Raw genomic sequence first — 7295 nt, 5'->3', positions numbered from 1 at the left:
TTGCAATATTTGACATGAAACTTCAGCTTCTACAAATGTTGTGATTCTGAAATCCTCCCTTACAAAGCAACCTTTCTATAATGCCAAAATTAAGTTGCTAGCCCTACATCCTAATGATCCCCATTATAGTTCAACACAAGCCTTCAGCATAAATCATAAAGATGCTTCATCTGCTGACCACCTGTAAATTTTAGGTGCAACACAAACCCATGCACCCATTACACAACCATTTTGCTGCCTGGATTGAGTACATTTACTGAGCACAGGTTTCTTTCATTTACTAAGTTCAATACCACATTTAGGATGCATGCAGTTGCATGGAGCCACATTGTATTTTGTGACTGGTGGCACTCCCCAAAACAATGTTTAAAATGTACTAGCAAATGTCTGGGTTGCCCTTCTCATGTTCGTCTTGCTAGAATATTATACAAAAAAACTACAGTAAAGTGACTACTGCCACCACAATCACCCACTCTTGGGCCTTACTTAATGATGTGGCCGGGCTATCGGTGATGTGTGGAACAAAACAAAACTACCAGATGAAAATAGCAGCTCTGCCAAAATGAGGTGTCAAGACCCAATGAGAAACACACATTAGATGGAGGTGAGGTGGGATATCCCTCAGCACAGCCCACCAACACCTAACAGACACTGATTCTTCTAATCTGGAAAAACATAACCTTACAATTTCACATACACCAAATTATGAAGGAAAATCATGTAATTTTTGGCATCAGATGACCTACCCTGAATAATGAAGGCTTTGGTTAATGCCATCACAGGCAAGTACACAACATTGCATCACCCCAAACATTTCCACCATTTTAAAGTGCTCTTCATTTCTTATCAAGCACATCTAATACCACCACACAGATGGGTATTCTTCAAGTACTTCACCTTTTTTAGAAGAAGAAAAATCTCCACCGCGAGCGTTTTACGCGCAGTGCGGCACGGGCTCAACCAGCTCGCGTTAGCAGGATTGCCCAACTTTGAAATCACACAATCCAAACGACATCTTTAGCACCAAAAATAAAGAGCAGGCAATTAACATTATACACTACGTCGTTTCGACCACTGCTACTCACAATGCTCGCATGATTGCCTATCATCTTCAAGAAATAACCATCTGATAATATAATAATTTCGGCCACAAACAGGTCATATGATTTTTAACACGCAGCCGACGACTTATAGCATGTACTAAAAGGGCAACATAAGCACCAAATTACGTACATTCGAGCAATTAAGAAAAGTATCCCAGTTCTTCACATTCGTGTCTCGAATTGATGTTTCCAAACAGACAGCACAGAGAAAAACCCAACAATGTCGGCGGAACTGAAGCATTTCCAGCAGTCTTAAAAAACGGACCAAGCCACGGGAACCAAACACCGAAGCCAAGCCAACGTTTTCGGTGCGGTACATTGACGTATATTAGCGCAGTGCATCTCATACACGAGTCCGGATAATGTGATTCACACTTATTAGGACCAAACACATCGTGACGACATTGTCGCTTAAACTACAACACTTGGATTCAATTAATATGACTACTCCGTTTGCCGTGACATGCTGCCATCATGCCGTGCAGAGGGACTATCGTAGTACCCTCTTAAAGTAGTGCACCTCTTGTACAGTTCCAACCAGCAATGCTTGAAATCGCTCTGACATCCAGAGACATACTCTGCCGAGATAATATGCCAACAGCCACCCTAAGGAAACGGATCAAGCCTCGGGAAACGAAGACTGAAGCAAAGCCAGCGTTTTCGGTACGGTACATATACGTCTGTTAGTGTAGTGCACCTCACACACGAGTCCGGATAATGCAATTCACACCCTTAGAACTGAACACGTCGTGCTGACAATGTCGATGGAACTGCAAGACTTCGGTCCGATGAATAAGACTCATGCATTGCCGTGAGATGCTGCAATCATGTCGTGCAGAGGGACTGTCGTAGCACCCCCTTAAAGTAGTGCACCTCTTGTACAATTCCAACGAGCAAGGCTTGAAATCGCTCTGACATCCAGAGACGTACTCTGCCGAGATATTATGCCAACAGCCACCCTAAGGAAACGGATCAAGCCCCAGGAAACGAAGACTGAAGCAAGGCCAGCGTTTCGGTACGGTACATATACGTCTATTAGCGTAGTGCGCCTTACACACGAGTCCGGATCATGCGATTCACACTTATTAGGACCAAACACATCTTGCTGATGATGTCGGTGGATATGCCAGACCACGGTCCGATGAACAAGACTCATGCATTGCCGTCAGATGTTGCCATCATTGGCGGACGGACTGCAGTAGCACCCTCTTCAAGTAGTACACCTCTGGTATAATTCCAATTGGCGGGACCTAAAAACCGCTCTGACATCCAAAGACATACTCTACCGAGATAATATGCCAATAAAAATCCTAAGGATACGGACCAAGCCTTGGAACCGAAGACTGAAGCTAGGCCAGCGTTTTCGGTACGGCACATATGCGTCTATTAGCGCAGTGCACCTCATGCACGAGTCCGGATCAGGCGATTCACACTTATGGAAATTAAACACATCGTGCTGACAATGGCGGTGGAACTGCGAAACTTCGGTCCGATGAATAAGACTGATGCATTGCCGTGAGATGCTGCCGTCATGTGCGGACAGGCCGTAGTAGCACCCACTTAAAGTAGTACACCTCTTGTATAATTCCGATTGGCGAGACCTAAAAACCACTCTGAAAGGCAAAGACACACCCCGCCGAGATAACATCCCGACACGAACCCTGAGGAACGAAGCCAAGCCCCGGGAACCGAGGACCGAAACAAAGGCAACGGTTTAGGTACGGTATATATACGTTTAGACGTGCGGTGCACCTGAAACAAGAGCCCTTACAACGCGATTCACACTAAGTAGAAATAAACACATTGTGCCGACAATGTCGGTTGAGCTGCAATGGTTTGATTCAATGAATAATACTCATGCACTGTCGTGGGATGTCACCATCATGTGCGGACAGACTGTAGTAGCATCTTCTTAAAGTAGTGCGCCTCTTGCATAATTCCTTGGCGAGACCTAAAAACGGCTTTGTCATCCAAAGACACACTGTACCGAAATAACGTGTCAACAGCAATTCTAAGGGAACGGACCAAGCCCCGGAAACCGAAGACCGAAGCGAGGCCAACGTTTTCGGTACGGCACATATATATTTATAAGCGCAGCGTACCTTATACCATCGTCAGCAAGATGTGTTTAGTCCTAATAAGTGTGAATCGCATGATCCGGACTCGTGTGTGAGGTGCACTACGCTAACAGACGTATATGTACCGTACCGAAAACGCTGGCCTTGCTTCAGTCTTCGTTTCCCGGGGCTTGGTCCGTTTGCTTAGCGTGGCTGTTGGCATATTATCTCGGCAGAGTACGTCTTTGGATGTCAGAGCGGTTTCTAGGTCTCGCCAATTGGAATTATACAAGAGGTGTACTACTTGAAGAGGGTGTTACTGCAGTCCGTCCGCCAATGATGGCAACATCTGACGGCAATGCATGAGTCTTATTCATCGGACCGAAGTCTTGCATATCCACCGACATCATCAGCAAGATGTGTTTGGTCCTAATAAGTGTGAATCGCATGATCCGGACTCGTGTATGAGGTGCACTACGCTAACAGACGTATATGTACCGTACCGAAAACGCTGGCCTTGCTTCAGTCTTCGTTTCCCGAGGCTTGGTCCGTTTTCTTAGGGTGGCTGTTGGCATATTATCTCGGCAGAGTATGTCTCTGGATTTCAGGGCGATTTCAGGCCTTGCTCGTTGGAATTGTACAAGAGGTGCACTACTTTAAGAGGGTGCTACGACAGTCCCTCTGCACGACATGATGGCGGCATCTCACGGCAATGCATGAGTCTTATTCATCGGACCGACGTCTTGCATTTCCATCGACATTGTCAGCACGACGCGTTTATTTCTAATAAGTGTGAATCGCATTGTCCGGGCTCGTGTGTGAGGTGCACTACGCTAACAGACGTATATGTACCGTACCGAAAACGCTGGCCTTGCTTCAGCCTTCGTTTCCCGGGGCTTGGTCCGTTTGCTTAGGGTGGCTGTTGGCATATTATCTCGGCAGAGTACGTCGTTGGATGTCAGAGCGGTTTCTAGGTCTCGCCAATTGGAATTATACAAGAGGTGTACTACTTGAAGAATGTGCTACTGCAGTCCGTCCGCCAATGACGGCAACATCTGACGACAATGCATAAGTCTTATTCATCGGACCGAAGTCTTGCATATCCACCGACATCGTCAGCAAGATGTGTTTAGTCCTAATAAGTGTGAATCGCATGATCCGGACTCGCGTGTGAGGTGCACTGCGCTAACAGACGTATATGTACCGTACCGAAAACGCTGGCCTTGCTTCAGTCTTCGTTTCCCGGGGCTTGGTCCTTTTGCTTAGCGTGGCTGTTGGCATATTATCTCGGCAGAGTACGTCGTTGGATGTCAGAGCGGTTTCTAGGTCTCGCCAATTGGAATTATACAAGAGGTGTACTACTTGAAGAATGTGCTACTGCAGTCCGTCCGCCAATGACGGCAACATCTGACGACAATGCATAAGTCTTATTCATCGGACCGAAGTCTTGCATATCCACCGACATCGTCAGCAAGATGTGTTTAGTCCTAATAAGTGTGAATCGCATGATCCGGACTCGTGTATAAGGTGCACTACGCTAATAGACGTAAATGTACCGTACCGAAAACGCTAGCCTTGCTTCAGTCCTCGTTTCCCGGGGCGTGATCCGTTTCCTTAGGGTGGCTGTTGGCATAATATCTCGGCAGAGTATGTCTCTTGATGTCAGAGCGATTTCAAGCCTTGCTCGTTGGAATTGTGCAAGAGGTGCACTACTTTAAGAGGGTGCTACGACAGTCCCTCTGCACGACATGATTGCAGCATCTCACGGCAATGCATGAGTCTTATTCATCGGACCGAAGTCTTGCATATCCACCGACATCGTCAGCAAGATGTGTTTAGTCCTAACAAGCGTGAATCGCATGATCCGGACTCGTGTGTGAGGTGCACTACGCTAACAGACGTATATGTACCGTACCGAAAACGCTGGCCTTGCTTCAGTCTTCGTTTCCCGGGGCTTGATCCGTTTCCTTAGGGTGGCTGTTGGCATATTATCTCGGCAGAGTATGTCTCTAGATGTCAGAGCGATTTCAAGCCTTGCTCGTTGGAATTGTACAGGAGGTGCACTACTTTAAGAGAGTACTACGACAGTCCCTCTGCACATGATTGCAGCATGTCACGGCAAACGGAGAAGTCATATTAATTGAACCCAAGTGTTGTAGTTTAAGCGACAATGCCGTCACGATGTGTTTGGTCCTAATAAGTGTGAATCACATTATCCGGACTCGTGTATGAGATGCACTGCGCTAATATACGTCAATGTACCGCACCGAAAACGTTGGCTTGGCTTCGGTGTTTGGTTCCCGTGGCTTGGTCCGTTTTTTAAGACTGCTGGAAATGCTTCAGTTCCGCCGACATTGTTGGGTTTTTCTCTGTGCTGTCTGTTTGGAAACATCAATTCGAGACACGAATGTGAAGAACTGGGATACTTTTCTTAATTGCTTGAATGTACATAATTTGGTGCTTATGTTGCCCTTTTAGTACATGCTATAAGTCGTCGGCTGTCCGCGTGTTAAAAATCATATGACCTGTTTGTGGCCGAAATTATTATATTATCAGATTGTTATTTCTTGAAGATGATAGGCAATCATGCGAGCATTGTGAGTAGCAGTGGTCGAAACGACGTAGTGAATGAGGTTAATTGCCTGCTCATTACTTTTGGTGCTAAAGATGTCGTTTGGATTGTATGATTTCAAAGTCGGGCAATCCTGCTAACGCGAGCTGGTTGAGCCCGTGCCGCACTGCGCGTAAAACGCTCGCGGTGGAGATTTTTCTTCTTCTAAAAAAGGTGAAGTACTTGAAGAACACCCAGACTGGACCGTGCGTGTGTGTGTCATTGGGGCTTTACGACGCACTCAGCTGCTGAGGCTATATGGCGTCGCCTGCCTCTCACCCTGGCAGGAAGGGCGGGCAACGCGGGGAATCGAACCCCGTACCTCCGGACTGGACCGCCCCGCGCGTTAGATAGCCTTGGCCCCGCGTCCCCCGCGCCACGCGCGCCACAACACCAAAAACTACAACAGGGACAGCTCTGGCGCAACTGTGCCACTTTCCCGGCGCGTAGGCGCGCACCTAAACAACTGTCATTTACCACAGGAACGCAATGAGCACAGGATTGACCAGCCTGGGATATGGTGAACATGGAGTTTGAATGTACTAAATGAATGCAGTTGAGTCTAAACCTAGGTATAAATGCCCATTCTCTCGGTTGTGACGTTGCATGCCCATTCTCTCCTTATGTGGTGACCTTGGGTACATTTACAAGAGTACATTTAGGTTCCTATGTCTTCACGTTTTCCTTTCGTATCTAGGGACTGTGTGGCAAAAGGGAGTCAGAAATTGGGAATGAGGTTGAAGATATTACATCTTCAAAGATCCTTCAAGGGGCTTGCATGTCGTGGAGTTTTGTAATGAGACGCCAAGGATTTCACCGAAACTTCTCTGTATTTTAGTCTCGCACCGCAGCAGCCCCTGACGGTGCACCCACCCTCTCTGCTTCCCCCACGGCGACTGTCAACAGCGGGGCCGCGGGCCAGGGCCGTGCGAACTGCGGCGGCGGCGCGCATCTGTCGCGCAGCCGAGGCCGGCCTGCGAACCTGACCATCTGCCGCGTCCCGCCCCAGCAGGGGCGCAGGACACAAAGTGCAACTGCACTACGAACATATTTTCATTAGCATGACGTGCTATCTTGTAGGGATCCATGTATTTGCGGAAGGGGATGGGGTGTAAGCTCGTGGGCTCAGCTGCGATTTGTCCGCGACCCGAGAAGTCGAGACCATCAACGAATGAATGCTCAACGCTCCTCAATGCATAGAAACAATAGAAAGAAGCAACCGCAGAATATTTCGGGAAGTTTCGCTGCATTTCCAACACTTTCATCCAATTTATCTTGGACAATGTTGGTTTTAGTGGCCTGAGCTTTCCTGCTCCAAAGCACTGTTTCTCGTTGTTCTTGAAAGCTAGTTATAGAGCTACAAAAATGTAATTTTTTTGCAAAACGATGTTATAAATCTATTTCTCGTCGTCCCTGATATTGCGTAAGACAAAACATTTTTGCCAGAACAGCAATAGCTGGGCCATTTCGGTCAGCACTATTTCCAATACCGCTGACGGCGGTTGCTAGGATGCGTATTAGCGA

Source organism: Pollicipes pollicipes, unplaced genomic scaffold (assembly GCF_011947565.3).
Source record: "Pollicipes pollicipes isolate AB1234 unplaced genomic scaffold, Ppol_2.1 Scaffold_7261;HRSCAF=8764_pilon_pilon_pilon, whole genome shotgun sequence".
Taxonomy (NCBI): Eukaryota; Metazoa; Arthropoda; class Thecostraca; order Pollicipedomorpha; family Pollicipedidae; genus Pollicipes; species Pollicipes pollicipes.
Note: the sequence above shows the minus strand (reverse complement) of the source record.